The sequence below is a fragment of the Macrobrachium rosenbergii genome, chromosome 2 (assembly GCF_040412425.1).
Source record: "Macrobrachium rosenbergii isolate ZJJX-2024 chromosome 2, ASM4041242v1, whole genome shotgun sequence".
NCBI classification, from domain to species: Eukaryota; Metazoa; Arthropoda; class Malacostraca; order Decapoda; family Palaemonidae; genus Macrobrachium; species Macrobrachium rosenbergii.
This window is the reverse complement of record NC_089742.1, coordinates 85935817-85959562: the sequence shown is the minus strand read 5'-3', so window position 1 is coordinate 85959562 and position 23746 is coordinate 85935817. Positions and strand designations below refer to the sequence as shown.

Here is a 23746-nt window from a genome sequence, read left to right as displayed (position 1 = left end):
ATACCAAGTTTGGTTGAAATTGCTTAATGTGTTTCAAAGTTATGCTGGAACATACAAACACATACATACACACAAACATACAAACACAACATACACACACTTACATCCATTTATATATATGTGTGTGTGTGTGTATATATATATGACCTGATTCTCAGTCATATAAAGGTTCTACCAGTACAAATGAAACGCGTAATGTACAATTAACACGTGTATTTTCTTTAATAGTTAAACAGGGTCCTTTTGCTAATATTACGCTACTTAATTACGCAATTATAGTCAGAAGGTACTCTGAGGTGACACACGCCCATCAGTGTCTTTCAGACGCGCCCTAATCCGTCGACCACTAAACCCTTACTGATCATTAACTTTTCAAACTCAACTTGCTTAGGTCGTAGACCTCACCTGATTGGTCTCTTATAATCGAAAGGAACCAATAAGGGTCTTCTATGTATGGCACTCATTTGAACTGCCCACGCCAAACCTCAATGATCGTATGGCTTTCGACGAATCAGCAGTGTTTGTTCGTTACTCTCTGATCACAAAGACGTGCAAACAACCAGCAGATTTTCTGTCGCATCTCAAATATGAATTTCTATATAAATCAGTTCACCACTCCCCCCTAAAAGTTCTGCATCTCGCAGGACTCACAACACTATTTTTTTTTTTAATTAGTTTCTCTGCTATTTGTGCACTGCCATTTGAGTACCATACCTCCCGACATATGTTATCAATAATTCATGCAGAAACAAAACTAAAATTTGCGCAGTTACAATTGGCAATTTACAGTGTTATGAATTCCACGCATCACATTGCTATGATTTTTTTTATAAAGAAAGAGAACTATATAGGATCAATGGAATAATAATTTTTAGCTCTACACATTAACACACACAATTTGCTTAGAATTGGATTGCGATAACCTGCAGTTCAAATAATAAAACAAGACAAAAACCAGATTACTATCAATCGTTAAGACAAGATGATTTTGTAAAAATCACAGAAATTGAATAAAAGAATAAACGACATCAAATAGACATGAATAAAATCAACCACAAAAAATGAAATAAAAGGTCATGGAATGCAAATACTTAGACACGTTTATGATTTTCTTTTCACAACAGCACATGACACCAATATTTGTAACCGTCGTCTGTATGCACATTGGGTGTACTATTAATGATCCCCAGACGTGCTTGCACATTAGCCTCACTCTCCTCTCCCAGATAGCCAGGCAGACACGGAAAAGCGGGTACTGGCTTATTCAGGTGCCACATCAAGACACCTTCTTTGACGGGATGCATGTGTGACAAGTGGTACTCGCCTTGGACACCGGTCTTAATATGCTGGATCACCCCGGTGTCGTTTTTAATTTCTTTGAATTTGTTTCTTTTAATTTGTTTGTTTTAATTTAATTCGGTTTGATACGGTCCTAAATATGCAGGTTCGAGTTTATGTTTCCTGGGTTGCAGCCTTTTAGATAGATTCTGATATTTTATGGATTTATATTCCCTATTTGTATCTTAGATGTTTGCGTCTGATGAATGCGGAATCACTGATCATATTTCGTCTGATACTTTTCATTGGCCCTCAACAGAAGTGTCTGTTTATGGGAAATTATGTCTAAAACACTCCTCTGGTTTCCAATTTGAATTGGGTGGTTATAGGTCAGGTTACAGAGCATCACCAGGTACTGTTCGACTCTACAGTATATAACGGTAAAGTTCTAGGGTCCATGATCGCAGTGTATGGCAATGAAGGGTCCTATCCATACTCTAAAAAATACGGGGTATCCCTTATAGAGCCATTATATGCCATATTAAGCGCCAGTTCTGCCATCGGTAACATCTCTACCCAGTGATTCGGACTGTCTGCTACTAAATATTTCAAAATATTTGTTACTTCTCTATTATGGGATTCAACTAACACATTGGCTGAAGGCCGGTAAGATGTGATTGTGAAATGTTCTACATTTAACATTTTTGTTAGGTCTTTTATTTCTTCGTTAATAAATTCACGTCCATTGTCACTGATTAACGTACGGAGACAGCCGAGCTTCACTATGAATGAACTCAAGGCTCTGGCAACTGATACTGCCGATTTATCCACCATTGCACACGTGTGCGTATACCACGCGAAAGCATCCACCATCACACACACATACCTGAATTGCCCGTCCCCTGGGGGGAAGGGTCCCACAACATCAATGTGTACTCTGGCAAATTTGACTGGCTCCACTGGCCACATTCGAGCCTTCGGGATAGTATGTCTATGGTTTTCATGGTATTACAGATGTGGCACCGGAAGGTGAATTTTACGATTTTTTTTTTTATCTCTATCCAAAAGAAGGATTTGTGCCCTCTTGGGGACCTTTCTATAGCTATATGTCCTGCACAGGGGCTTAAATGTATCATGTGGACGGCTTTCTCTACCAAAAAGGGAGGAAGGACGACGCGAGATCGGATATCGCCCGGCCTCTTCTCATATTTACAAAATAAGATATCTCCTTCCAGGAAGAACATATCTTTCGGCATCGTTAGGAAATCGGAAAACTCATTACTCGCACCCCTTACATAAGCATTAACCTGTTCAATCCAGGGTTCGGACTTCTGACCTCTCATCACCTCTTCCACACTCCAACCACACCAATCAATCACACACTCTCTCACTCCCAGGGCATCCGCTTGCTGACCCTCCCTGGAGGATTAGCTCTCTCGTTCTCACAGCTGGTTCAATTAGCACCCGTTCTCTCTCTCCCCTAACTTTTGAGTTACCGAAAAAAAAAAAAAAAAGGAAATATGATAACTAAGGCTACATGATTAAGTGAAGAAAAACTGAAAAACGAAAAAACAAAAAATTAGGGCACCGGACTGCTCACAGCAGTAAAAGGGCGTGCGTTGGTTGTCAGCTGACAAATCTTAGAAAAATCTCACGAAATAATATAAGCACATCCCACACAAGATGAAAATGAAATTTAAAAATAATGAAAATGGAGTCCTCTTTATGCCATATCGTTAAATCAGTAAACAATGGGTAGCCTTGAAGCAGGCAGCATTCAAACCAATACCAAGGTGGACAGAATAATATTAGTTAAATATCCGGAAGGTTATCGTAAGATTAAGGACTATATTATCAAATTAACTTTTTATAAAATGATTAAACTTCAGTGGAATTAGAATACACTTCACATATGAATAGTCCAGTATATATAATTCATGAAAGGATAAAATCTCAAATTCTTTTAAAATTTTTGTAGGTGGAAGGACATAACACTTTGCAAACTATACCAAATTTGATTTTTTAAATATATTAAAAACCTAGCTGCTGCCTGATTTTTACATGCTTGTATATTGAACTTTTTTCCAGCTATGGAATGGAATATAAGATTTAGGATAAAGACCAAGCGTTGGGACCTATGAGGTCATTCAGCGCTGAAAGAGAAATTGAGAGTAGAAAGGTTTCAAAGGTGCAACAGGAGGAAAACCTCGCAGTTACAATATGAAACAATTGTTAGGAGAGGGTGGAAAGATGGAAGAATAAGAATATGAACGGAAGGACAGCAAAAGGAATGAAAGGAGTTGCAGCTAGGGGCCTAAGGGATGATGCAAAGAGCCTACATTGCACTGAATGAGGTGCATTGACGACACTAACCCCCCACAGGGTTTTTTCCAGCTATGTACAACTCAGTAAAGCCTCGTGAATGGTGGTGAGATGTTTTTAAGGCATAAAACCCTCAAAAAGGATAGAAATGAAAATGTACCGGGTGTTTCGAAATTAGAGGACCCCCTCCACAGGACAAATGGAAAGTTATGAAGTTTTCTGCTATAGCCTATCTCCAAGTACATTATTTTAAGTTTCTATTAAGTTATTTTTCATTTTACATTTCTTGTATTTTCAGACTGAGTGACGGAGTTAGATACAGCCATGGCTAACGACCCGGAAGAAATCAGATGGATTGACCGAATCCGAGCTATAACCTTCAGAGAGGCCAGGGATGCTGGCGCATCCTTCATTTCACATTCCTGGGTAGCTGAATACATTAAAAGAGATGAATCCTTTGTTAAAAGAAACTGGAACAAAAATCCATATGACTGTCATTGCGAAAAGAGTGAGAATCTTGGAAGGCCTGAAGTCCTTTCTCAGGAGTCAAAAGACATCATAGCTGAGGCAGTGGGTAGACCAAGAAAGTCTTTACGTAAATTGGCGCTTGAACTAGAAACAAAAAGGGGAAAGAAGAGAAGTTATAGTGCTGTATATTGTGAGTTAAAAAAATCTGGTATCAAGCCATTTCATGTTATCAGCAAGCCCAACATCACTCAGCAACAGAGAGAAGACTGTGCATGGTTTTGTGGTTCATTTCTTAAAGACTGGGATGAAGCATCAGATGAATTCTTCATTTACACAGTCAGGAAGCCAAATCATAAAAATGACATCATTTGGGCTGCAAAGTTGGATGATATCAGTGATGACGTGCGCTATCGCCAAGTTGTGAAATTTCCTGAATGTTTTGGAATTTTCTCTGTTTCACAGCCAAACAGTTAATGTGGATCATCAAAGAAAAAGGACAGCCATGGAATGGCGAATACCTCAGAGAAACTCTGCTTACTGGTCTAATATTTCCTTTCCTCAAAGATCCTGAAAATGTGTTATCTGTTGAAGAAGTCACATTTTTGCATGATAAGGCACCATGTTTCAAGGCTCTTCAGACAAAGGAGCTGCTTCGAAACAGTGGTATTGATTTCCTCTCGTCAAGTGAATTTCCAGCTAGTTCCCATGACCTTAATGTGTGTGAAAACATTGGTAGTATCTTAAAGGATCGTGTTGAAGCGTGCACAGTGAACTATGATGGTATACCAAGCCTCAACGACCTTCGAAGAGAGGTGACCGAAGTGCTCAGGGAAATGGAGTTTGAGTCTCAGCTTTTTTGCGATTTGCAGAAATCATACCCCTCAAGAATGTAGACTGTGGTACAGGCAGATGGAGGCCACACAAAATATTAAATACTCAGAGAGAAACTTGAATAAATACCTGTTCTGAATTACTTTTGTTTTTGTCCATATCAATTTTAGTTTATGCTGTAGAGGGGGGGCCTCTAATTTCGAAACACCCTGTAAGTTAAGAGAAATAAGACTTGAAAGAATAAATTTAAAAGAACTGGAAGCTGATGAGAAAAGAAGACTATAAGAACAATATAAGAATATAAGAGTTGGCATTAAGCTTAGCATAAACATGAAGCAATTTATTTTACAATTAATCATATGTTTGAGGATTTGAAAGACCAAAGTGTATTGTTTATATGATCTTCAAATAGTATTGATTGCTCACAATAAATGTGCAAACATATCCTGTAGTTGCCATGGGTTATAGGCCACACAGCACAGGTTTTACCTCTCGACTACTGTAAAAATGAAAGACTATGAATAATGAAAGGCACAGCAAGCAGTGATGTAAACAAACTTGCAGTAGAACCAGCATTGCATTCATTAGTATTGCAATAACAAGTGTGCATAGAAATTCCACGAATTTCACTTGTCGAACACTTATTCTCTTCTTTTCTTGGCCAACAATTTCTCTGCTGGGTCAACACCTTATTGCCTGTAAAAGAAGAAAATGTAAAGTTAGGAATTTTAGTACAGTATTTAATCCTAAGCAAAATAATATTTTGCACACTTAAAACTTATGAAAAAAGTAGCCCCATTCCAAATTGAAATCCCTTGATGGTAAATTGGCAATTTCCTTTGATGGGTTAGGAGGAAAGACACTATATCAATGCTTATAATTAACACCAACTTTTTACAAAACTTTTAACCTTGTTGAATTGTACTAAAGCAAGAGGCAATCCAGGTGTTATAGGCAGAGCTAAGAAAATGATCCCATCAAGATATTAGTTTATGGATGATATACTGAGACTGGGAGAGAGAGAGAGATGTTTAGACATACATAAAAGGCAATGCCTTTAATACACAGTATACAATATGTGTGGTTAACTAGAACCTGAAGCATCTTTGGGATCATGGGTCATCTATTAAGGGTAAGAAGTAACCAGAAAGGATGGTCTGTTGGTTCAGGAAGGTTCCTTCATGTTCCACCTCTCTCATTGTGTTTACTACATTATTCTACATAGTGAAAGACGATACAGCACTGGCTATTCTCATGGTAAAAATATGATGCCAATCAGTGATCTCACCAACATCCTTCACCCGTGGTTCTTGGGAACAATTATTACCTAAAGAAGAGAGCTGGAAAAGAAAACTTTTGAAAGAAGCTGGCAAGGCAACCCACAGAATTTGGAAGATTTTTCCCATAATGGAGCTCTCTGTAGGAGCCTGAAGAAATTTAAGAAAAAGGGATGAAAGCAATAAGCAGTACCCTAGACTAACTTGCCAAACAAGTGTCATATGCTCGTTACAAAGGATCAAGACCTCTAGGTCTCGTTACTGAACCACGAGTTGAAGATGATGATGTTATAAGTACTAAGACACATACCAGGAAACTGATACCACAAGGGATATGATTCATGGACAAACAGGGCTGAGATTTGTGGCATAGCCGAACCCAAAACAAAATGGTGCTCTAGCATGATGTTTCGTTCTTCCTAGATATGATGCATAAAGGAACTCCTCCTTGTCGGAGATGGAAAACCAAAGGAACTGTACATTCCTGGCATGAATCTGTATAGAAACCATAGGAGCTTAACATTCCTACTAGGGATCTGTCTCTTGAAGTCATGGGTGAGAGGTTAAATTTAATGAAAGCAACACTATTCTTTAAGGATTATCAAGCAAGTTGAGCTAGCTTTGTTATGTGGGACATTTACGTCCTTATTTCATTCCTACAAAATCTTGATCGTTGGGTCACAACATTGATGCTAACTTTAGACAAGTTTACTTACTAACTAAAAACGGTACGAGAAAATAAATAGTTTATTTGTTAGTAAGCAACAGTTCATAAGAAACACACCTTGCATTGTGGTAATGTTCATACAGCTGCCTTCACAATCCACAGTCTTACAGATTCCATCACATTCGTAGCATTTCAGCGCTGATCCTGTGGATTTAGGAAAATACACGTCGGTATTACTCATATACTTTTGCAAGCACGTTAGTCATCAGCAGGACAACAAGGTTTAGAAAGCAGACAATGACTTTACTTAAACCTAAGCTACAAACATTGCAATCCATTTCAGATGCTCAGAGATTTTCTGTTCATATGAGTGTGTTTCAGCAAGTGCTGAGGTGGCAAGTGAATTTCTTTCCCATTCTTTTAATCAGAGTGAATGATAAGCCACAGTCTGTTTTAAAACATATGCATGTTACAAAATTTGAAAGTGATTTCACCCTTTTTCTTGCGCATACTTGGCATAAATCATCGAATATATTAAACTTATGTGTCTACTTATTCGAATATTGGTAATCAGATACATTACGAGTGCTAAAACATACGGAAACTGTGATTAAATTTGTTTCGTGCTTACAGGCCAAGTTCTCTATATGTCACACCTGCTTGCCAAATTCTCTATGGTTAGGACCATAAATAATGCCCGCAATCATGACAGTTACTATACAAGGTCGTTTGAAAAAAATGTAGGATTGCTAAAAAAAACGTCCTGTAGGATAACAGTCACTGCAGTGGCCTACCTAGCATTCCATCAGTGGAGGGACCTAGGTGGGGCCAAGATATTTTTTGGGGGCCAAAGAAAATTACACAAAACTAATGTACTAATTCCGCAATTAGTAAAATATACTATTCTCGAATGTATATATCCATGTGAATACTGGAAAATAATAGTATTAGTAAACCTGTATTTGAAATTATAGAGCTCAATTTTCAATTAATTTTCAACTCTTACTGTATGAAAATGTATCAAATACTGTAATGTTAATTTCTTCATAACGTTATATTCATCACTAGCCTAATTAATATTATCAAGTTTTAATTTTCAACTATAGTATAAGATCCTTGTCATGTAAATATATCAAAATAGTGCACATCGTCAATAACACAAAATACTTATGACCTTCCAAAATCCCTTCAAAATTTCAACCTATCCCATTCCCTCTTCTTCATCTCCCCTCTCTGGAAACTAACTCTCAGTAGCAGTAGCATTGCACTTACTTAAAACTGTAACTATAGTTTCAGTCACTTCATACATAAGATGATAACATTAAGTTCGATCAAAATATCATGTGTCAAAAACCTATAACTATATCCAGTCGTTTCTCAGCTCTATATAAGTAGTAAAGGTAACAAGAACCAAAATAATGTCCTAATACATATGATCAGCGTCTGGTAATGACGGTAATTATTCTACAACACCAGCGTAGTACTGCGGCGTTTTTTAAACGCTGTGGCGAATTAAAAGTCGATTCGACCGTCGCAGGACATGATCGCTAGGGCGAGAATAGCTGCTTTTGACCACCAAAGGGTGCAAGTTTAGCTACAAAGGGAATTTCAACTGGGGGGCCAGGGACCCCAATACCGACGCCACTGAGTCACTGTCGAAACAGTCCAGCAAACTGCTTCTTACAGCCATAGTAAATTAAATCTATGATGGGCCTCAAACATTTCATTGGATGTAAAAGAAAAGGCAAAACAAAAAGAGCTGTGGCATAACCAAACACCTTCCCTTAATGCAGCCATGAGTTAAGTGGGTTTACACCCACGCACCATATTGATTCAGGATATAATCCGGGTACATACTTTAGTATTGATTATACCTCTCAAATGACTAGGCACAGTGAATTCGAACGCTTGCTAAGATGACAAACTAAAAGAATGAGGTGAAATAAATTTATTCTACTGCAGTAGGAATGAGTGACAGGATCACCTGATATTCAGGTTAAATTAACTAATTTTTTTTTTTTAACATCAGTTGAGAAATCTTTTGTCCCTAGTTTTCCTGCAAATGTCTATTTAGGTGTTGAACCAGGATTTTGCCGAGGACCTTTAATGCAGTTTCATTAAGTGACAATGCTAAATATGTACATGTCAAAATATTTTTCATGTTTCTTGCAATATGCCTGCTTTAGGGGTAATTTTTTCTGATGCTTTCTACATCCGTCTCATTTAGTTTGATCCAAAGCTTTTTGTTCCCCCTGCTGACCTACGTACATCCTAGTCTCGAAAAAACGGTATTTATGTATGTACTTTTACAGGTTTCTTAGCTGTTAATCTTCCTTTTATTGTTCACATAGATGTAAATTAAAGACGATAAATATAAAGAAGGGAAAAGATAGGAAAAGAGATAATGATGGCCAGTATGTTTGAGTTATGGAAGCGGACTTATTAAAATATCCTGTATTGCCCAGCATTTTCTGGCTTATGGCGAATTGTATTCAGATTTTAGTTTTCGGAGTTTTATGGGTATTTTGTTTTAAGGATTTATAGTTTGCTATGTTATAAGAAACAATTATAAATTGTGATTTGTAGTTACTTGGGCTCTATCCAACTTTGTTCCACAGTTACGTAGTTTCCAGGGTTTCATTCATTCTTTTCGAGAATTTGGCGACCTTTGGCCAGGGTTGGTTCTGTTTTGGCTGGCGGGGGTGTGGCAGCATTGGGGGAGAGTATTTTGTCTAAAAAAAAAATTTTTTTGTTGAAAATCTTTTTTTTTCTGTTAGGTGTGGAGGTGTTAGGAACAATCGTTTGTCGATTGTTCCTTAGTGGATTGTTGCCTCGTTTGTTTTAATTACTGGCGAGTTGACGTCTGTTGGATGGCGTCAAACTTCGTCAGTCAGGTTCTGGAGGGCGAAACGACTGGTGGTCCGAGGCAGCAGCGAGTCTATTAAACTAGCAGCATCAGGTATTCGTACCTGGATTAGTCATGGCAGCAGAGCAGCAGTGGAAGTGTTTGAGGACGAGATGGATCATGGTTTGTCGGCTCTGTCATGGTCGTCGTTATTGAAAGAGGACGTCAGTACTGCCATAGGGACGAGGTGGTTGTCGTATCGGCTCTGTCTTGATCGTCCGGCATTGGCTGTAGTCCTCATTGTTTGAGGAAGTGTTCCTGTTTGCTTTGTGCATCCGTGTTATGCTGCTCTGCTGTTAAATTAATTGTATTATGCTACCTGTTTTTTTACTGTCGATTGCTTATTATTTTGCTGGTTATTTCGAGTTTGTTATTAATTGTTATGCTCCCCACTGTCATTCATTATACTTTTCATGTATTGCTGTTACTACTGTATGCTGCTTTAGCGCTATTTTGAGCCGTCTGTTTTGATCTTAAATTGTTGATTTGCCCATTGACTTATTTTGATTAATTTGCCTGTTTTAAGTACTTTATGTTAATGATTATTTCGTGTGTTTTCGCCACCCAGAACCTTGACTCACTGTAAATATGTAAATAACTAATTTGTAATAAACTAATATTAAGGTAACTTTTTTGTATTTGTTCTGCTCCTCCTCCTTTGTTTGTCACCTCTCGTCAGTCATTACAGCTCAACTGCTTGTTTTTTAAAGAACCTGTCGATCTCGAGAGGCGAGATCATAATACTGTAGACATACGGGGCATTTACTGTTTTCATGCAATTATTATTGGATCCTATCAAATAAAAAAACATGCAATTATTATTGGATCCTATCAAATAAAAAAACATGCAATTATTATTGGATCCTATCAAATAAAAGAAATTACTTAAAGCATTATTAAACAACTCAGTTTCTTACTGGTTCTCTGATATATGAAAATGCACACGAATTAAGTTTTAAGGGCATCTTTTTAACAAAGCAACAATCCCGAAGCGGTGCTGGCTAAATTATTGCAGCTATAAATAATGATGCAGCCATATTTTTTAGAAAATTATATATTTCTTTTATTGCATTTCTGACCTCATTATGCTTTTAAAAATATTCTAAAGGTTAATGTTGCCTGTATAGGCTCGCCATAACCGAGATGATCTACTATCTTCCACTTGGATTATGATAGTATTCAGTCAGACCTTTGCTTAAATTACCGTAGTTCGGATGAATAATATTAAAAAATGCGATATTAACCACTCCCCCCTCCCCCTCAAAGAAATCGTCACATTTTAAAATATCTTACGAATACTCATTTTCTTAGTGTATCGTGTCCTTTCTTCATGGTTCTTGGTCATTATTATCTCAACAGTTACTTCTGGTCATTTCTCACATCAAACATTTCTCATGTTTAATGTTTTTCCCATGCCTGATGATCTATAGTTTGAATGCCCACGTCTGTCATAATTTGTGCACTCTATCCAACCCTCTGCTGAGTCTTAACAATATTTGTCCGTACACATGGGCGCCCTCAGTATAATTTCCAAGGGTGGGGGGCAAATCTTAATACATACATGGATAGTCTCCGGTATCAAGCAGACAAACATTTTCAACCCTTTGAACTAGTCCGTTAACTCCAAAAACAGTATCAGTGCCTGCATTTCTTTAATGAATGAAGCAATATATATATATATATATATATATATATATATATATATATATATATATATGCAGTGGAATTATATGATGCCAATGATTTAAAGTGAAGCAATAGGTGCACATACTATTCAACTGAAATCAAACATTTCTTGAAAGAATAACGAAGATATATACTGCATACAAATATTATACAATATAATAAGGCCTTTAATTTACTTAAACTGAAAGAATATACTGTAGAATGGAAGGAAAACAAATTGATGTAGTTAAATGTAATACATTTTTTTTCAAGTCAGTCACTGCTCATTTGAAAAGGAACCATAACCTCCTATGGTCAATACCAAATTTTTCAGCTACCTTTTCCATGAAATCTGTTTCGTTCAAATTTATTTTATCACGATGTACACTGAGCATACATAACCCGGAGAGTCGTTCATTTGACATAGTAGATCTCAGCCATGTTTTCTCTCGCTGAAGTGTACTGAAGGACTTTTCCAGAATTTCAGGGGGCAGGCAATTCCCCCCTTACCCCTACGTGAGGGTGCCCATGTCAGTAAGTCATGTGCTTAACAGATTAGGTCAGCAAAGGTCCAATAGGTTAAAGTTGAAGGCACTTATGCCTGTCATTCCTTTATTGCCCTGAGTCGAACCCAGGGGCCTCATATGTTGTGAGCCAAGAGTGATAAACTACGTTGTGACGTCAGAGAAAGAGAAATCTTACCAATAATTAGGACAGCGCACAAGATGAAACAAGTTCCAGTGTAGCACTTCATCTTTCAGTAGTAACCAGCTCTGAAAAACAAATAAACAGGAGTCTTTTAAATATAGTCTACTGGTACAAATTCAACCTTGACCATAACAGTAAAACAGGTTTTGATTTAGGAAAAACCTATTTTTGATAACTGCTGTTCGTCCTCAAAGGAGTTACTCTAATGGTCTGCCCATGGCTCCATAAGACAGACCTGCCAATCTCAAAGAATTCTCTTATAGTTGGTCTCAGCCAAAATATGAGGGACTCGAGAGTTCTGTCTCTTGCCTACAGCAGCTACCTCGGTTTTCCCTTCATCCTTCTCACACAGGTGTGGCAACAGCGCGTATGTCGACCATTTTCATCACGGAAAGTGGATGGGTTTGAGGACTCACAGTAACTTCCAAAAATAGGTTTTCCTACATCAAAACCTGTATTTTGATAGTGTAGTCACTGTTCATCCTCAAAGGAACTCACAAAAGAAATTTACAGGTGAGGAAATGACTTAGCTCCAATTAAATAAATCCCAACAACCCAGATAAAATTTCGCAAGTCACAAGTTATCAACGATATTCTTTATTCTGGATACCCATTAGGTTATGAACCATACATGTACTGTCCTTTAGTTCTGGTTACTTACTAATTATGTTGACCCAGCAGGATTATTGCTCCTGTCCTTCGTAGTTCTTAGGTTACTTTCTAATTATGTTGGATCCAGCAGCAGGATTAAGTTCACGGTTACTTACTAATTATGTTGGATCCAAGCAGGATTATTGCTCCTGTCCTTCGTAGTTCTGTTAACTAATTATGTTGGATCCAGCAGCAGGATTATTGCTCCTGTCCTTCGTAGTTCTACGGTTACTTACTAATTATGTTGGATCCAGCAGCAGGATTATTGCTCCTGTCCTTCGTAGTTCTACGGTTACTTACTAATTATGTTGGATCCAGCAGCAGGATTATTGCTCCTGTCCCGTAGTTCACGGTTACTTACTAATTATGTTGGATCCAGCAGCAGGATTATTGCTCCTGTCCTTCGTAGTTCTACGGTTACTTACTAATTATGTTGGATCCGGCAGCAGGATTATTGCTCCTCCCCTGACAGCATCTCAGCGTGACCATTACTCTCAAGGCAATAGTTTTTCAGGAATAGTGCCTCTAATAACCATCCTGTACACTGAGAAACTTCTTCAAAGAAACATTTCCGAAGAAAACCAACAATGTAATCACCTTCTAGATATCATGCAACTTAGGAAAGGAGTGAGGGTCTGCCTTTTTAATTAGAGACACTGAAATAATTCTCAGTCCATGCAGAGAGGGTGATTTGTTTGTGCTAGGGTGAAGGACAGCGGACCATCTGGGATGTATGCCATGACATCAATGTGTTCCTTGAGTGCTTGAACTGGGCATAATGTATTATCCTATATATTGAGTGCCCTTATTATGAAAGGGGATTTCTTCTTTAAATAGTCCTTATTCTTGACCAGGAATGATGGCTAGGAGACAATAGTAAATGACAGATAGGTGTATGAGTTATGAAATTTCCCAGTCTAGAGAGCCCAGTTCGCTAATCTCAGCTCCTGATCCCAAGGCAGCCAAGAAGATCGCCTCTTGAAGCATATGAGTTGTATTTGTATTAGGCCCACTGAACTGAGGGTATGACAGGAGTTTCAGGGGTCAGGCAATGGAAAGCTTTGCAGGAGTTGGCCTTTGCAGTGCAAAAGACAGAAGAAAAAATTAATTTCTAAATTAAAATTAGTTCCAAGACCATAAAGCAAGGGTTCTCCCAGTGCTGTCATGTATGCCATAATTGTTGTAACAGCAAGGCGCATGTCCCCCAAAAATGCATAAAAATTGTGCATACAACTGCTTCAACAGAGATTTTATCTGGGCTTTCAAAGTGCAGGTCATCCAACCGCATCTTCTATGCAAACTGGTATTGTCGGATAAATGAAGCCCATAGTTTTTGCACTAGGTACATAACATTTTTAGGTGAATAATCTTCACAATAGACTAAATTTTAAAAATCCATGTGAGAAGGATGTGTAGACGACTTTCCCTCTTGTCTGCGATAGAACAGTGGACGGTAATAGAATCGATTTTCTTGCCTGTTGTTGAAGCATAAGGAACCATTGACTGTTTGGCCTTGGGCCACTAGATATGCTGTTTTGTTGAAAGCTGGTAGTTTGCCCAAAGCCTTTGAAATCTGGGACAGTGGAAGAAAGAGGCAGATTGTACTCAGTTTGTTCCATTCTGGTGGGAATGGATCTCTTGCTATTGCTTGTTTGTCCTGGTTTGGAGACTCATAAACTGAAAGTTGATGGTTCTAACATGTGGCAAACAGGTTGACTTCTGGATGTGGAAGCATTTTGGCAATTAACTGAAAGGAGTGTTTAACCAACATCCACACAGTTGAGGCTGTGGTACTCCTCGACAGGGAGTCTGCTATTACATTCAGAGACCCTGTGAGGTGAATTGCTGACAAGTGTCACTTCTTTACTTGGGATATCCATAGGATAGAAAGCATTAATTACTACATTGAGTGGAGCAGAGCTTTAACTCAAGTTCGTGATACAAGACATTGCAGTCGCATTGTCTAGGACCCACAAAATGTGGGTCCCTTTTAGAGGTTTAAATTTTCTGAGAGATAGAAAGACAGCCATCAGCTCCAGGAAGTTGATGTGACTATCAGAACAGGTGACCATCTTCCCACTACCTGATGATTCCTCCAACGGCCTCCCCAACCTGCCAAGGAGGCATCTGTGTGTATTATAACTCATATTGATTGTGGAGTCAGGTTGACCTGTTTTGCCAGAGACCCATTCTAGGTCCACAGACGAGTATCTTCCCAACTCTCTGACACCTTGGATTAAGGTGATCGCTAAGTTTTTTCCTTGCATGTGACAGCCAGGGTGTTTACATCCTTTAATTGCAATCTAAGGATGGATCCCCCACAGATGCAAATTGTAACGGCCCCAGAATACTTTTTAATTGTGTTCTGGAAAAGTCGGACTGTGTAAGGAACCTTTTCAGGTTCTTCCTTAATTTGTTTTGAGTGCTGTTGGGAAGAGACAGCCAGACGCAAAGAGTATTCCAACAAAGTGCCAGCCACAGAAAATGTCTTCTGGGTATGAGGTGGGACTTGTTCCAATTTATCAGGAAACCTTTTAGCTGGATTCTTCTACTATAACTCAGGTTTTGTAAGCATTCTTCTCTGGTGGCTCCCCAGATTAACCAATTGTCTAGGTAGACAACCAGTTGAATTTCTTCTTTCTTGAGCCCTCTTACAACTAATGCTGCTAATTTTGTGAAGGTTCTTAGGACAATGTTGAACCTGAAAGGCATGACTTGAATCTGCGTTTCTTTCCCTATCTGAAACCTTAGGAAGGGGTGGGAGGGACATGCCAGTATGCTTCTTCCAGATCAATAGAGGTGATCCAGGTCCCTTGCAGAATAAATGAAAGTTCTTAGGCAACAGCAGTCATCCAAAACTTGTGACAAACAACATGTTTGTTCAAACTTGACAGGTCGAGGATCACCCTCTATTTGGAGGAATCCTTTTTGGGGAAGCTGAAGAGACATGCTTGGTGGCAGATAAACATGTTTCTTTTTGGCTTCCTTTAAGAGGGCCTTATACACACATTCTTTGAAGAAGGGGTCTGGTTTTGGAAAACCCCTTTAGAGAAGGGGGAGGGTGAGACCATTTCCACCATAACCCTTTGAAGATCATAGTGTGCCCCCAAGGAAAGGTCTTCCAATGCATGTGATGCTGTAGAAGACGACCCCTGACCATGCTAGTCCTATTGGGTAGCCATGTCCAATGAGAGCTTTTTCTTCTCAAAAGAAAGGAAGTGTTGCTCATTCCTTTGTAGAATTATCAGATACTGGGATGGCAGAGACGAATGGCTTTATTTTTGCCATTAACTCCCTCATCTAGGTCACCACAAAATTCTGAAAATCTGTCTTCACATGACTGACTGTTTTAAAACTGAAGGAATAGAAAGGTGGGGCCACCTGGAGAGGATATTGGTTTTCTGTCATTTATGTGCTATATTTTTTATTAAACTGGAAAAAAGTTGCTCCTGCGGCTTTCATTGCTATACAGCATTAATTGGCTGGATAACTGTCTCCTCAGGCAGTTTCTGAATTCCTATTGAAAGAGGGAGCAATCACCATTTAGTATTGGGAAAAGCCACTCTGTCCTGAAATTCTGTGTGCTCAACCTCAGTCATAGCTCTCTTTTCATGAATGAGGTGTTCTCCATCTGGTGAAAAGATGCACAGTAATGCATCTTGCCAAGGGTTATCAGTAATATTGTCAGGGGCAGATACTGGTGCCCATACAACTTTCTGATCTGAGGTTTTATAGTCTGGCCTGGTCGTATTATTGTTACCAATTGGAGTTCTGGAAGTGTGAAGGCTGCCTCTTAATACCTTGTCTAGACGAACGATTCAGCTTAATTTGGGCTTGGGTTTTTTATTATGCTGTTGCCATGACCTAAGTTTTTCTGTGACTGAACCAATTTCTGACTGGGCAGATGGGTCAGCCTCTATATTCTCTTGTCTAAAGGCTCAGAAATTTTTGTACATCTTATCCAATTTAGTAACCAGGGCAGACCTGAATTCCTCTCAGAAATCATGAATAGCATCTCTGATATACTGATGCTTAATAGCAAGGATGTCCTTGATACTCATAATTTCTCCCCAAAATTTTCAAAGAACAGCGAGCAGAATTTCCCTACCAGGGATGCCCACATGAACTCCCTCTGGAAAAATTCAGTGGCTATATCCACTTCAAGTCAGGTATTAGTGACATCTCTCCCACGGAAAAATTTTGTCTCCATCAGAGGAGTCGAAGAGGGAGGTCCTAGAATACACTGCTTTGGAGTACTGGCTCAAACATGGATTTTGTTTGGAAAGGGATGGAAACACACTGCCTGGAAAATGTAGCCTCCTCCTTCCATACTCCTAATGAAAACTGTGATCTATAGAGACAGCTTAAATCAGCCTCTTCCATCATTCAAAACTCACTGCAAGGAGCATGTTACATATCACAAGTCCAGCAACCAGCAACCAACCAAATTATCCTTTATTCCTATGAGGGCTGTGCTCATGGTAAGAGGTATGAGCCGTTCCCAGGTGAAAAGTGGATTCAGAAATTTGCTATCGTGCAAATCATCTGTGGGCCGTGCATAATAGCAGCCCTATAGTGATAAAAGGAACAAGTGTTTATTAGAAACTACAGGCGTTAGTTACTTATAATCACTGTATAAGCAGCAAACACTTCAAATTAAAATGGGTTGACATGGTCACAAGTATGTGTTAGGTTAAGTTAAGTTAAGTATACCTTAGTTTAACCAGACCACCAAGCTGATTAACAGCTCTCCTAGGGCTGACCCGAAGGATCAGACTTATTTTACGTGGCTAAGAACCAATTGGTTACCTAGCAATGGGACCTACAGATTATTGTGGAATCCGAACAACATTATACCAAGAAATGAATTTCTATCACCAGAAATATATTCCTCTAATTCTTCATTGGCTGGCCGGACACTCGAACTCGGGCCTAGCAGAGTGCTAGCCGAGAACTCTACCAACTCGTCCAACGAGGAACTAAAATCATGATCAAGAGGTAATATCCATAAAATAGTAGTGATGTACTATACTATTAATTCACAATTACTACAATAACATTGCCTTAAAGTATTTTCTCACCAGTGCTTCTAAACTCAATTAAGACAAAACTGAATGGATACCCATACGGTGTATTTCTATACATTTTATAACTTTGTTTACTCAGTCCACTTCTAAGCACCATGTAAAGGTTATAGGCTACGTTAGTTGGCACATAAAAATTATTAATTACTGGAATAATTGCACTAAATTTATATAAAATCAGTATCTCTAAGATTTTAAGTTGTTTGACAAGGCTCACCATTGCAAAAATGTACTTTTTATATTCCCATAGGAAAAACACAAGTGTCATAAGAACTTTTCTTAATACCTGGTGGCGTAATATCCATTAAAAATAGAGCCACATGAGTGTGTTTCCTTTAACACTTGAAAAGATCCCCAATAATAAGGCTAACTGGGGAACTGTCTATGCCACAAAATTCATCTTAGTTTGATTATAAAATATTACAAACGAAAAACTGGTACAATGGGGAACTACTATCACAGTTATATTTCGTAACTAAGAAGTTGGGCTCTCACGATTTCCCTTTTTCAGTAACCTAAAATTATCTACCTGTGTTAAAAAAGTTATTGACTAATGAGTTTCAATAACAAAATTGTGTAATATTACCACATTATTGCTAATTATTGTTTTCTTGGAAAATAACAGCATCGGGCTTATAGCGTAGCCTAGTGATCTAATCCTAACTTCTAACTTTGTAAGAGACCCATTGCTTCTAATTTGAACAAATTTAATCCTCCCTATTAAAATTTTAAGGAGCTAAAACTTTTTACTGGGTCTTAAAACTATGTATTTAGTTTTCTTCTTTAGACAAACTCTCCGTGATGACCAAAAATAAATAAATAAATAAATAAAACTTTGAAACAAAGCATTTTGGAGCAAAACCTTATGACATCTAACACTGGCACAGATCTTAAGTGTAATGAGGAAAATGGCCGACACACGCACTGTGCCACACCTGTGTGAGAAGGATTAAGGGAAAACTGAGGCAGTTGCTGTAGACATGAGACAGAGTCCTTTATGTTCTATCACTGTGCCAACAAACTATTCTGGCTGAGACCAATGTATAATTCTTTGAGATTGGTTGGTCTGTCATATTTGGCCCTGGGAGACCATGAGAATAACTCCTTGGAAGACAAACAGCGGCAATGCTACCAAAACAACAGTTGGTAATTGAATAATCCAAATACTTTGCAAGAGCACATAAACAACAGTTCTGCAAGAGCTGATGGTACCAACACACTAGGAATATATGGCAGAAAAGTGGTATGTCTACTGCAATTAGATGATTATCGTACCTCTGTTAAAGGTCTGGGGAAAATAAACAGGCAGGGAGGTACTCTGATTCTACTCCTGAAGATGTAAACCCATAAGCCATTTGGTTTCAAAGTTTTGTTGTACAGAAAGGTATAGGTTTCCTTGTTCTGTATTGCAGTTATCTCCATGTTAGCCTGCGACAAAGTGTACAACCAGCAGTCTCCCGTGCTTTGGTGCAACTGCATTGCCTGCTGATGACTATTAAGTTAAGGCTAAGGTACATCTTAATAGGTAGTGGTTACAGTTTGAATTACTGCTAGGGGAGGTGATTCCGCCTGGAGGGTGATTAGATACTTTTAATCAATCATCATGCTTTGGTGACCAAGTTTGAAGCACATTATGAGAAGTAATCCTGGAGCTTTTTTTGTTAGTTACTGTGATTCTCTTGCTGCAATTTTAAGTTAGAGAGACAAACTTAAATTTGTTAGCAAAAGAGAAGAAAAAGTAAAATGAAAACTATCATTGGATAAACATTGTTTGCATTGCAAATGCAAGTTGTGAACTGGATCTGAGCTCTTTAATTCTGAGGCTGATGATGAACAATATATTCAGTTTCCATATTCTAACATAGATAGAATATATAGTTGGTTTGTAAGTAACACCAGGGTTTTGCTTTTGGTGTTTTACGTATGCAATGAGCATTTCCCATTTCAAGTATGTATCTTAAGATTAAACCTAAGAACTTCATATTTGCAGATAGTTATCAGAATGTTTCTCCTCTGCAATTCATTTTTTGAGGAATTTTCATTTCAGTTTTATAATTTGTTTTGCATCTTACATCTTTAAAAATATTACTGCTGTCATTTTCTCAGAGAGAACTGAAAGTCTACTTTAGAGGCTCAAGTATCTACTTTTTGTAATGGCATTGCTAAGAATACGCCGGATATGCTGTGCGTTCGAACCAGTGTAGAATACAATAAAGTCATCCATATGAAACTATCTAATTCCATTGGGTAACTAGTTTGTGATACTGTTTATTGCAAGGAGCAACAAAATGCCTCTCAAATCACTCCCCTGTCGGTTACCATTTTCCAATTTATGTGCTGAATAATGTTATATATTCACCTTAAAAAGTATGGTCCGTTAAGTTTCTCATGATCAAGTGTAGATCTATTTTTCTGTTACCGGTATGGGTTGGGGTGATTACATCAACAGGTATTTAAGTACCATGTTTACCGTGAGTTCTAATCCATCATACTGGGATCGTTTCCTGGTTTGGGTATTGGCGTAATGATGGCATTTCACACTTTCTTGTAGAATGTGTCTTACTCTGAAGTTGGTTGCAAAATCAGAGTAAAAACCTTCTAGCTAAGGAACTATAGTTCTGATTACATCAAAATTGATGTGGTCTTGACATGGAAATGTGCTGCTACACAAGGAAGAAAAAACGTATAATCTCAGACCTCCATTCATGCTCATGGATATATTCATCAAGAAGTTGTTCTCTGCTCTAAATACTTTCCAAGTACAAATAATTCTCCATTTGCATGAGGGATATACACTCCTAAAGACCTTGCAGAATTAGAAATTACGGAAATATATCATAATTCCGCTGTAAGAGTCAGTGGTAATAAAGGGGGTTAAATTCTGAGACAGCGGGAAGCTTTACTTTTTGGGGGGTTCTGATAAGAAATACTTACTTTTTGGGGGGGTTCTGATAAGAAATAGTACTGAGTGGACATCATGAGAAACACAGAACATTAAAAACACAAGTCTTCACGTTATCATTATTTATAGCCTTACCGTCATTCCCTTTGCTCTCCTTCTGACTTGCGCTGCTGGTTCATGTGACGACTCCGTGTTTTCCCATATGAAACAATGGTAATAGGGGGGTCAAGTTCAGAGGCGATGGAGTCTCTTTTTATTGGATACTGATAAGGAATGTCTAATACAGTAAAGTATCATCATTAGTAGTAAGAACACAAAAAAAATTTACAGTGTTTCCTTCCGACTGCTTTTTGAAGACTTGCTCCATTTTTGTCCGTGTTGTCTTCTTGCTCTTCAGAATTTCCTCATGACATGCATTTGCCCTCACTTTCTTGTTACTTTCAAACTCCTCTCAGCATTCAGGTCTTTTCCTTCTAAAATCTCAAGTCCTTCGCTAATCATATTCAGTGCCCCTTGCAAATATTTCGTCAGCAACACTATCTCGGCTGTTGCTGATGAGTCTGTTACATCGATTTCTTTTCGCTGTTCCTTATCCCAAAAGCTATCTCATTTACATAACCAACAACCATAAATTAATATGACAACTTAGCCACTTTTAAATTTCAGTGGTGGAACTTTAGAACTGTGTTAAGTTGGGAATGAAAGGGCCAGCTTGAATGCTCTCAAGGTGAGATCGCATACGAACACACCCATACCTTTGCAATTACAGGCGAATCCATGTTGTTTATTGAATGGCAACCAAAATTACTCGACAACCATAATTATGCACTTTAAAGAAAGCCACCAAAATTCTAGTTGATTTTGTCATATATGGTAATTTGCTAGTAAAATAAATCACAGTGGCATTGAAGCTGGTAGAAAAATTTTACGTCACTGCCCTGCTTAGGATTCCTGCCAAATGGCAACACAGACGGGTGAAGGTGATGCTCTTGCATATTCTTACCCGCGTTAATGTGAGGAATTGTGTAAATAGATCATATTTCCTCTAATCATTGCCTGTGTTAAAGTGGTCCTATCACGTTCCTGCCATACAGTAGCACAAATTATGAAAACCTGGTACTTGACTGTGCTTGTAAAGTCACCACATCGGCGCCAGGATAGTGTTTCGCAGCGCCATTAATTAAGTCTCCGCTGAGCTTGTTTTCTTTGGTGACTTCCCATTTTCTTCAAGCTCAATTAGTCACGCCTAAAACGTGCCAGGTCACGCATTTTAATCATTTTTACTTTATGCGTATTTATACAAATGTCACACATTGTGTATCACATGTTTCTTCATTCACAGGCATCAAGACTGTATCCATATTGTAGCTCTGTATGTTTTGTATTGTAATTTGTACTGCGTTCACTGCATATTATTGTTTATTGTTTCGACCTCAGGTCACAGTCAATTCCATTGTCTCTCGCGGTTCGGCGTCAGTCGGCCGCAATATAAGCTGCCTGGATCTGTAATAAAGTAGCAGTAACTTTTACCTGCTCGTTTCTTTGACACCACAGTGGTGACCCGGAGTATCCCGGAGCCATTAGCGGACTCACACGGCGACTTAGTCTTGGCTCCAGGATTTCTCCAAAACGCTCTTAGCGGCCTAAACACGGCGCTGTAACCAGCGTTTGAGCGTGCTGACTCTCGTCGGCGTACCCCACCAGCGACACCAGCGCCCCGAACACACGACGGCCGGGCAACACAATCGCGGGCCGCCCTCACCGTAAAGCTGCCGCCGTTTACGCAGGGGAACCCATCGATGTGGCTGCGCAGGGTGGAGAGCCACTTCAGAATCGCGGACCTGACGGACGAAATCCTACAGGCCGACACAGTGCTCAACGCCCTTCCGGAGGACGTGTACAGAAAACTCATCTCGCGAGTACCAAACACACACCCTCACATACAGCACCACAAAAAGTTCCTCCTCGAAAGCTTGCTCCCTGCCCATCGCCGAGCCGGGCCGCCCGTGCTATCGACCTTGCCATAAACCCACGCCACGACCTCAATTCAAGAGACGCTTGGGGCATGGTCGTAGATCTCCTGTCACTACCAGACTTGGGTGGCACAAAGAAGCGGCAGGAGATAAGCTTCACACGGAAATCTACCTTCGCCAACTCCTCCCGGAGGTACGCAACCAGATCGCTCACCCCTACACCATGCCTGTCGAGGACCTCAGAGACGACGCAACACCTCACAGACTCCGTCAAGGCTTCACAGCGGCTAAAACCGGCCACACAGCCGGTCAGCTCCGTCCAGCCTGAAGAGGACGTGAGAGCAGCCCGTCAACGCCATCGCCAACAGACGTCCACCGAACCACAGCAGATGGAGGTCCCCGGGCTTGTCGCTACCACAAGTGGTTCGGAAAGGACGCCCGAAACTGCCTGCCGCCCTGCTCATTCGCCCGTTCAAAAACGGGGGTAGCGGCGGCCAGCAGGACAGGCCGCCATGGCAGCCGAAGAACCCAGGGCCTCAAAACAGTAGGTTTTTACATCCGCGACACCGTCTCCGGCAGGATGATGCTGGTCGACACAGGGGCCTTTAAATCGGTCTTCCCAGCATCCAGAGGACCGCAACCAGACACCAGACCCGGCCGCTTTCCTGGCGGCCGCCAACGGAACCCCATCCTCTCCTACGGCACCAGGCTCCTGTCGATCTCCATCCTTGGCCAGAGTTACTCCTGGGACTTCATCGTCGCGGACGAGGGAACCCCACTCCTGGGGGCCGATTTTCTGGCGCACTTTGGCCTGCTAGTCGGCGGGGCGCAGCGCCTCCTCGATACCGACTCCTGCCGGTCTCTCCCATTAACGGCGGGACCCAGACCCACCATCAGCGCCGTCGCCCCCACCAGTATGCACACCTACTGTCGGAGTTCCTGAGATATTTAAGCCTGAGCTTCGCCAAGTCCCCGGGGCCCCAGCCAAGCACGGCATATACCACCATATAGTGAC

General features: G+C 39.7%; 1 long non-coding RNA gene across 1 annotated transcript in view; it reads right to left on the bottom strand.

Annotated features, from left to right (window-relative positions):
• Positions 1–204: 204 nt before the first annotated feature.
• Positions 205–23746, bottom strand: part of LOC136848944 (uncharacterized) — a 41036-nt gene continuing 17494 nt past the window's right edge. The window contains exons 2-4 of the long non-coding RNA XR_010856187.1: positions 12116–12186; positions 6961–7047; positions 205–5595 (exon numbers count right to left, since the gene is read on the bottom strand). This is a non-coding gene — a long non-coding RNA (uncharacterized lncRNA). The remainder of the gene's footprint in view (positions 5596–6960; positions 7048–12115; positions 12187–23746) is intronic.